This window comes from Odocoileus virginianus, chromosome 25 (genome assembly GCF_023699985.2).
Source record: "Odocoileus virginianus isolate 20LAN1187 ecotype Illinois chromosome 25, Ovbor_1.2, whole genome shotgun sequence".
NCBI classification, from domain to species: Eukaryota; Metazoa; Chordata; class Mammalia; order Artiodactyla; family Cervidae; genus Odocoileus; species Odocoileus virginianus.
Window position 1 is genome coordinate 2575672 of NC_069698.1, and position 9970 is coordinate 2585641.

Genomic DNA, 9970 nt, shown 5'->3' on the forward strand with positions numbered 1-9970 from the left:
TTTATGTATTTATATCCTACCTTGTTCCAGAGCTTTCTCAGCAAGACTACGCATATTGACACCCTTTATAACATCATTAATCTCTGCCTTCATCCTCTTAATCATCCTAGGTTCTTTTCCTTGGCTCTTTATCTTATCTTTCCTGATTGGGAGTCTCTCAGGATCCTTTTATATTATGCCTCTATTTTTACTAACATTGTTAAGCTAGTTTTTAGTTCATGTGGCTCTGTTATTTTCCAGGTCAGTTTGATTTATATTTACAGCATTGTGAGAAACAATATCAAATGCTTTCTCCCATTTTGACATTCAAAGGAATCTTATCATATTTCCCTGAAAGACCAAGGACAACTTGAAGATATTTCTCAATTTTTGCCGTCTTTTTCTAAGACAGTGCTATACTGTCACTACTGAATTTCAATGTGAATAGCTTGGAGCCTCATCTTTTGAAACTCTTTGGAAATAAGTGCATTAGGTTATCTTGTTCCTGGCCACAGGGGACATTTTAGAAAATAAAAGCTCCAAATCCTAAATGACAGATATTTCCATTTCTAATGAATGACATTTTCTCTATGAAGTCCTACTTAAATAATATATCATTATTGGTATATTTATAGAGATGCAGAATGTAACAGTTGTGTTTTACTTTTAATTCAAAAGCAACTACACAAACTAGAATAGGTTCCCAGGGGCAGAGCCTGAAAGAAATAAATTCAGATTTTTTTAAAAGGCTATGACACAGATTATTTATAATAAAACAAGACAAGAATATATTTCCTCAAGCCATCAATACTTAGCACGTTAGGTTAGGTACTCCACCAGATGATGCATTCCGTCCTTTGAAGGACAGATTGTATCGTTTTTCCTACAAACCATGTCAAAGATAAATAAAGCTCCAGTTACGTTTAGGTTTAGAAACTAGCAGAAGTATTTTGAAGGCCACTGAATAGGAGAGTCAAAAGGAGGAAGTTGTTGTTTCAAATATCAGTATTTATGCTGACTTCATAGAGTTTGATATAAAAGACACACCCAGACGAAGCGGGAGAGGCGACAGGGAAAGCAAAATAAAATCACTGTGCTTATTATACCGTCATTTACAATAAAATTGATTAACAGCTGATAAAACATATAAATTGATAGCCATCTTCCAAGTTTTCCCTGCAGTTTTCCCTGGTTTGTGACTTACTTATTTCATGAAATATGAAGTCCATGCAAACACAGAGGTTGGGATTTATATTTTTATGAAAAGAAGAAGACAGGCTGATTATTTGAGAAATCTCTGTTCTCATCAGGCCTTTGGTGTGAACAAACATAACAACAGCGTGTGACACTTCATAAGAAAGAGTAGTAATCTGCCCATTGACCTACAATCTTTGCTGCTAACCCAGTTAATCCTGTTCCAGATATGGTACACACACAGAGGCAATTCCCTGGACTGCCCTGGATAAACGGTAAGTCTAATCGATCACTTTATAATTTTCCCATAATTAAATGCTAAACCTCTTCCAAAAGGCAGATTCAGAATTGTGGTTTCATATTCTAATGTCAAAGAGGGAGCTCATAGTATTTTGCTGCCACACTGGAAATACCCACCTACCCTCTCCAGATTGGTGTCTCGGGAACCATAGCATAGTCAGGCCTTCTGGAGGGCCAGAGAGGGAGGCAGGCCTGGATCTGGGTGAGGCTACCAGACCCAGACAGAAGGGAGCTAAGATCCTGCAAGCTGCACAGTGCAGCCAAGAGAGGGAAAAAAAGGAATGGAATTTATTAATTTGCCTATAAATACTGGACCAAGGAACTGGAGGTTCCAATGAAGTCAGTGAATAGAAATGCAGTGAGAGTTATAGCTGAAACAGCTAATAGTATCCACCAAACCCATCCTACTTTTCTTCCTTTCAGAAATAGCACATCCCAATTTTTGGCTGTACACAAGAAGCTTAGCCAGGAACTACATTTCCTTATGTTCCTTTTAGTTAGGTGCTACAGACTGAATGCTTATGCTGCCTCAGAATTGTTAGGTTCAAACCTCATCTCCAGTGTGAAGGCATTAGGAGTGGAAGCTGTTGGGAAGTGCTTAGGTGATGAGAGTAGAACCTTCCCTAATTGTGTTTGCACCCGTATAAAAGAGACCCTAGAGAGCTTCCTGGTTGCCACCTTGTGAAAGCACAGCAGAAAAAAAAAAAACCATCTGTAAACCAGGAGGCGTACTCTCACCAGACGCAAGGTCTACCAGTGCCTTGATCCTAAACTTCCCAACCTCCAAAACTAAGAAAAATAAAGTTCTGTCACTCAGAAGCCACGCCATCTATGGTATCTTGTTACTGAAGCCTGCATGGACTAAGATATTAGGTATGACCATGTGCTCAAGCATTAGCCAATGGGACATGGGTGTAAGAAACATCTACGACTTTTGGGTCACATCTTTTTTTTTTTTTTAGTGATAATTTTTTTTTTCCATTTATTTTTATTAGTTGGAGGCTAATTACTTTACAATATTGTAGTGGGTTTTGTCATACATTGACATGAATCAGCAATACATGGGTCACATCTTTTAATGAGAAAGCTGCTAGTCCTTTATTTTCCAAGCTCTGGAAAGTATCCATGACAGTAGTAAACCAGTTTCAAAATATGTGAACAAAAACAGGCCCCTCAAGGGTAGCAGAACTATAACACAGAAGGAGCTTGAGTCCCTTGATGACCTTGTAGAATGGAGCCCTTTGCCATCCGTGAGCACCCGCTTCCAACCTGTCACATGAGAGGAGCAAGCCCTTGGATTTGAGTCTCTCCATTTCAACAGCTTATTGTTGTTCAGTCACTCAGTCCTGTCTGACTCTGTGACCCCATGGTCTGCAGCACACCAGGCTTCCCTGTCCTTCACTGTTTCCCAGAGCTTACTCAAACTCATGTCCACCGAATCAGTGATGCCATCCAACCATCTCATCCTCCATCACCCCCTTCTCCTCCTGTCCTCAATCAACAGCTTATTACCCTGTAGCTAATTTAGGTGGAATAAAGATGTGCAACCTGAAAGAATAGGATTATAAACAGAGACTAAGATATTAGATTTTGTGAGTTAATATACAGTGTAGTGCTGGGGAACAAATGTTCAAAATGGGATCATGGGAATTATCTGCTGAAAGCAAGTGAAGATAGATAGAGTAAAAGATGGAAAGAAAATCTGATATCTAGCAAATAGGGTTAACAATCTGTATGGTTATAAATTCACCTGGCTGAGAACAGGAATGGGGATGGCAAGACAAAAACAATAAACCAGATGACAGGGTGATCAATAGATGTTGGAAAACTTTGAACATCATAAATAAGAGGGACATAGAAGAAAGGAGATTGCTACAGTTGATTGACGTGAGGCTCAAGGTCCCAGGGATGTCTCCCCCAGAGTGGAGGAATAATATTATAGAAGTAGTAATACTGGTTATAGGTGATTCTAGTCCAGATACTATCATTAACTAACTTATCAAATCATTTCACATCTCTTGATCAAAAAACTCTCACCTGTGAAAGGAGAAAAATGGGTTAGATTATATCTAGCTTCCTTACAGCTCTAACATTTCATGATTTTAACTTAGAATTGAATCCAAATTCCCTAATTCTAATAACAGGCCAGTCTTTCACTTGCTTTAAAACCATGTCACTATACCTTTAATGGAATATAAACCAAGGGCTAGTGCCTCTTGGGGAAAGTGATGAAATGGCACATAAACAAGTCACTTCCCTTCCCTCTCCAGCAGAGATGCTCAACTTTAAATTCAGTCTCTTTGTATCTGTGAGCTGTGGTTCACATCTGTGAGAGCTGATTCCCTATTATCTATCATGATTTGCAGAAAAATCTACGCCCAGAATGTAATGGGGCCTATGGGAGAATCTAGGCCCAGGCCGGTCAGGCCGTGTCTTGGGTGACCTCTTTCTGACCGGTGCGATTTTATTACCCAGCTGTTGGTGGAGAGTGGCTGCTTACAAGATAAGCATTTATCCTGTGGCATTTCCCTTTTCTTCAGCTATTTGGATGTTTCCTCTTGTTTTGCTTTTTTCTTTCTTTTGGTTTCTATAATTTCTCTTTAAAATTGCTTATTTCAAATCATATGTATATTGTGTCTGTAAATTTCACATACATATATACAACACAGTATTACTGATTTCCCAAACCTTCAAATAATCCAAGCGCTGTTTCGATAATTGAGTGCTAAAAGTAAGACGCTCTCGTACTCTGCTAATGAGTCCCAAGCCTTTCCTTTTGGCTTCCTTCACCTTTGGCAATGCTATTTTGCATCTTCCTAAGCCCCTGAGTTTCTAAGGCTTCCCTTCTCGTGCCTGACCCAGCCGACTCGGGTGTAGGGCTCCTGCTGCACCTGGTCCACCATCTGTCTTTTTTGTTTTTTTTTCCCTTTCCAATAGGACAAACATCAGCACAGGACAGAGCTAGAATCGATTATTAAGGCAAAGATATATGTTCTATTGAATTGAGCTTGTCTTTAGTAACCATGGGATAGGACTATTTCAGATCTATTTTCTTTTCCATTCTTTTCCACTCTGACTCTCATATGGGGGAAGCACTGTTTCTTAGGGGCCATGATGTAGACACTGAGGTGAGATTCCCCTCACACCAAAGATCTTCCTGATTCTTTCATTGGTTCCCATGCCTATGTAAAGGTCTACAAGGTGAACTTCAATGCTTTAGTTGGGAGGGGAAAAAAAACAAAACAAAACTGGTTAGTTGGGAAAGAGATGTTGATTATTATTTACTTGTTCTGTACCTAATGCTATCTTCTTTGTTTTGTGTTGATTTTCTATGAAAGAGGGAAATGTTAGTTGTGAAGCTAAGGCTAACAGAGTTTAACATCCTCTAACCCATGATATTAGACTAGGTCTGCCATTGCCGTTTTTTCTCAGCATCTGTATAGATCGTTGTAGTGCTTATTACAGTGGTAAGTTAACCATTTGAGTTTATTTATTGAAAGTGAGACCTGCTAGCTTACAATCTCCTTCAGGGCTAGAATATAATATTTTTATTTTTCAGCACTCTATCATGACTTGCAGTTTCTAGATTTTCAAAATATTGAGGAACTTCCCTGGTGGTCCAGTGGCTAAGAAGCTACACTCCCAATACAGGGAGCCCAGATTCAATCTCTGGTCCAGGAATTAGATCCCACATGCAACTAAAAAAAAAAAAAAAAAAAAAAATCCCATACTGCAGCCAAGACCTGGCTCAGCCAAATAAATAAACATTTTTTAAAATTTGAGTGAATGAGTGTAAGTAGCATTATACTGACTAATATTTCTCCGAGTTTTTTTACGTGTTCACGCCTTTGAGGCACTTAGTTTCCAGAATCCCGCCTAAGTGTTAAACCCTGAAAATAATAATAGGTAAGATTTAAATGAGAATTGTTACAACACTCATGACTGCATTGGTAATGTTCATAGTATTAGGAAAGAACCTATAGCACAAAGAATATGCATTCAGAATATAATATTTCTTTTTCTTTCTTTTCTTTTTTGTTTAAACTCAGCAGGCACTCCAGGGTCACTTCTGTTAACATCAATTATCTCTACATTCTAAATATGTGGAAGTGCAGCTAGGAAATTCACAGTTAACATCTTGCCATGTAAAACAGGCTTTACCAGAAAATGTAATATTAAAGTGTCCCGAAACAGTGTCAGACTTTATTTTTGGGGGCTCCAAAATCACTGCAGATGGTGATTGCAGCCATGAAATTAAAAGACACTTACTCCTTGAAAGGAAAGTTATGACCAACCCAGACAGCATATTAAAAAGCAGAGACATTACTTTGCCAACAAAGTTTCGTCTAGTCAAAGGTATGGTTTTTCCAGTAGTCATGTATGGAAGTGAGAGTTGGACTGTGAAGAAAACTGAGCACTGAAGAATTGGTGCTTTTGAACTGTGGTGTTGGAGAAGACTCTTGAGAGTCCTTGGACTGCAAGGAGATCCAACCAGTCCATCCTAAAGGAGATCAGTCCTGGGTGTTCATTGGAAGGACTGATGTTGAAACTGAAACAACAATACTTTGGCCACCTGATGCGAAGAGCTGACTCATTGGAAAAGACCCTGATGCTGGGAGGGATTGGGGACAGGAGGAGAAGGGGATGACAGAGGATGAGATGGCTGGATGTCATCACCGACTCGATGGACATGAGTTTGAGTAAACTCCGGGAGCTGGTGATGGACAGGGAGGCCTGGCGTGTTGCGATTCATGGGGTCACAAAGAGTCAGACACGACTGAGCAACTGAACTGAACTGAACTGAAACATAATCAGTCATCTGTCCCTCATAAATCCCTCTATGCATTAGCAACCACTAAGTATTTATTATTGCTTTTTTCCTTTGAATTAATTATATTGATAGCAGGTCAGAAGTGCTCAATGAATAGGTATAATTGAGAGTACACCTTAAGTCAGTCATCTTCATTTTTTCTAAACTAGGGCATAAGTACCAGTATTCATTACATATGCTATTGGCATTAAAATCTCTCATGTAGGTATTAAATAGTACAATTTCTGTGTGTTTCAAATAAAATCAGATGAAGGACTACATGAATCTCATAGGACACCTACTAAGTATCCAAACCATAGATGAGTGTGTGAATAAGTAGCCAAAACTTTAGCCTATGCCTGTATCATTCAGAGAACAGAGCTCCAGAAGAAGATCGACAATGGCTATTTTTGACAATGTTTAGTAGATAAGTTTTATTTTCTAATCCTTTTTAAATTTGTATTTTACATTGCAGTACAGTTGATTAACAATGTTGTGCTAGTTTCAGGCATAGCAAGGAGATTCAGTTATACAAACACATGTGTCTATTCTTAAGTTCTTCTCCCATTTAGGTTATTGCAAAACACTGAGCAGCGTTCCCTCTGCTATTTAGTAGGTCCTTCTGGATTATCTATTTGAATTTTTCATTTTTTTTTTCTTGGCCTCTCTACACAGATGCAGGATCTTAGTTCCCCAACCAGGGATCCAACCTGTGCCCCCAGGAATGGGATTGCATGGTCTTGACCACTGGACCACCCAGGAAACCCTTACACTGCCTTTAAACTACACTTTCCAATTAATAAATGTGTTTTGATTGTTGTTCTTTAGTCACTAAGTCATGTCTGACTCTTTTGTGACTACATGGACTATGGCCCACCAGGGTCTCTGTCCACAGGATTCTCCAGGCAAGAATACTGGAGAGGGTTGCCATTTCCTTCTCCAGGAGATCTTCCTGACCCAGGGATCCAACCCGCATCTCCTGCGTTGCAGGTGGATTCTTTACCACGGAACCATGTGGGAAGCCCTTATATATATTATTTTTAGATAGTTTCCCATTACAGGTTACCATAAGATATTGAGTACACCTTCCTATGCTAGATAGCAGTAACATGTCTTGTCTTCCTCAACCGTATTGCAAAGAGAGGAATCAATCTCAGGCTTATGTTCTGTTGTTTTCAATTCTATTTGAATATACAGCAGAAAATAAAGGCTTATAAATGTGGATACACCATGGTACATTTTTTTTCTATTTATGTTTAATAAACATTCTCTTTTTTTCTTGCTTCATTCTTCCTTCTGCTGCTACCATCACCCCACCGCCCCAAACATCCATATGTTTCATTTGAGTTGGAAGATTTTTGTTTCTCTCTGAGCTCCTCTGCCATCCTCTGCAGCAAATTATCATATGTTCCATATAGATGTTAAGCCTTCGGGTTTTTTAACTTAACTTAAAGCAATTTGCTGGTCAAATGCATCATCTTCAACCATATCACCTAAAGTAATTACGTAGAAAACACTGCTGCTGTCTGCCACATTCAACTTGGATGTAAATGAAGATGACTCCATCCTGATATTACTGGGTTGGCTCTTGGATAAATAGGAACATATGTGGCATGTCCAAAGTAAATGGATGACTTACTCTCCCAGATAACTTGATTTGGCAAAAATAAAACAAGGTTTCCTGGCTCTTTTTCCCATTGTCCAATAAAAATAAACCTTTGAGACAGCTTTTCTCCCATTGACACTGCATTAACTGCCAATATCGCTGGAGCAGCACTGTCATAAATATGCAAAGTGTAATATATGCAGGCCTGTTTCGCATGCCATGCCTGTGTCCCCAGCTGCCTGCTATTTTTGTTCAAGTCCAACATGTTTTGATGTGCTTATTTTGTTGTTTTTGTTTTGAATTCTGTGATACTGAATGATTAAAAACAGTTTCTAAAGAATCATCAGATATCCCAGTGTTACTGAAACATGTCCAAGATCTAAGCTTCTGTGTGGATATAAATATCTTTGCTAACATGACAGTAACCCAGAAATGTGTGTCTCATACAATTCTTCACACAGGGTTTAGATGACACTAAAGGACAGACAACGTGCATATAAACTCAACAACGCTAGTGTGTGTGACTGAGCTATGTAACGCCGGAGCAGAATGGAAATTCAGAGATATTTGGATTCAGCCTTTTCATTTACGAAGAACTTGAAGCCGAGGTATATTACGGTATCTGTTCATGGCTGCACAGCCAACCTACTGACAAACGACACCAAGCCGCGCTTCCAGTGACTCTGGGCTCAGAGTTCTTTCCTACAAAAATCAGATGTCGCAGTTGTGTCACCCAGAAGAGGGCTGCTGCTGCTGCTGAGTCGCTCAGTCGTGTCCGACTCTGTGCGACCCCACAGACCGCAGCCCACCAGGCTCCCCCGTCCCTGGGATTCTCCAGGCAAGAACACTGGAGTGGTTGCCATTTCCTTCTCCAATGCACGAAAGTGGAAAGTGAAAGTGAAGTTGCTCAGTCGTCTCCGACTCTTCGCGACCCCATGGACTGCAGCCCACCGGGCTCCTCCATCCATGGGATTCTCCAGGCAAGAGCACTGGAGCGGGGTGCCATCGCCTTCTCTACCAGAAGAGGACAGGGAGGCCTTTATCCCAGAGTGCCCTATTTTCCATGTGCTGGGATGAGCTGCCCTGCTGAGACACGTCAGCCTTGCTCTTTCAATATGCCCAGGTGTGACTAAGTCCCTAGAGGCAGAATCTCACTACATGAAAGGTATTTAACACTGAGGTAGTCACAAGAATGAAATTTTATAATTAACATTGAGAAATAGCAAATTCTATAAACTGTAAGATTCAGGAAGGCATTATATCACAGCCAAAGCTAGATATGCATCACTTTATTCACTACCACAGGTATCAATTCATTCTTAAATCACCAGAGAACTTCCCTCTAGGTTCAGAAGATACAAACTCAAAAACCTATTGGGGCTGGCAGTTAAGTTGCTGAAACAGCTGTGTGTGATACCACAGGGAATGGTAACGAGTCTGGTAAAATAGAATATAAATATCCTACTTAAAGGCAGCAGCTGCTCCTCTTCTCTAGACAGTACCTATCAACTAAAAATTTGAACTTATTATAAAAACTTTCTATTTTTGGAGAGGAAGCAAAATCAATTAAAAACTACATTCCCACATTTCTCTAAAGAAGGCATACACATATACAACAGGCACATGAAAAGATGTGCAGTATTGCTCATTGTTAGAGAAATTCAAACTGAAACTATTACATACAATGCAGTATCACTTCACACCAGCTGAACGGCCATCCTTACAAAGTTTACAAACAACAAATGCTGGAGGGGGTTTGGAGAAAAAGGAATCCTCCCATACTGTTGGTGGGAATGTAAATTCACGCAACCACTATGGAGAACATTATGAAAGTATCTTTAAAAACTAAAAATAGAGTTACCATATGATGATCCAGCAATTCCACTCCTAGGCATGGATCAGAAAGGATGAAAATTCTAATTCGGAAAAATACATTCACTCAATTTTCATAGCAGCACCATTTACATTAGCCAGGATATGGAAGCAACTTACGTGTCCATCAACAACAGGTGGATAAAGAAGATGTGGTATATGTACACAGTGGAATATTACCCGGCCACTAAAAAGAATGAAATAATGTC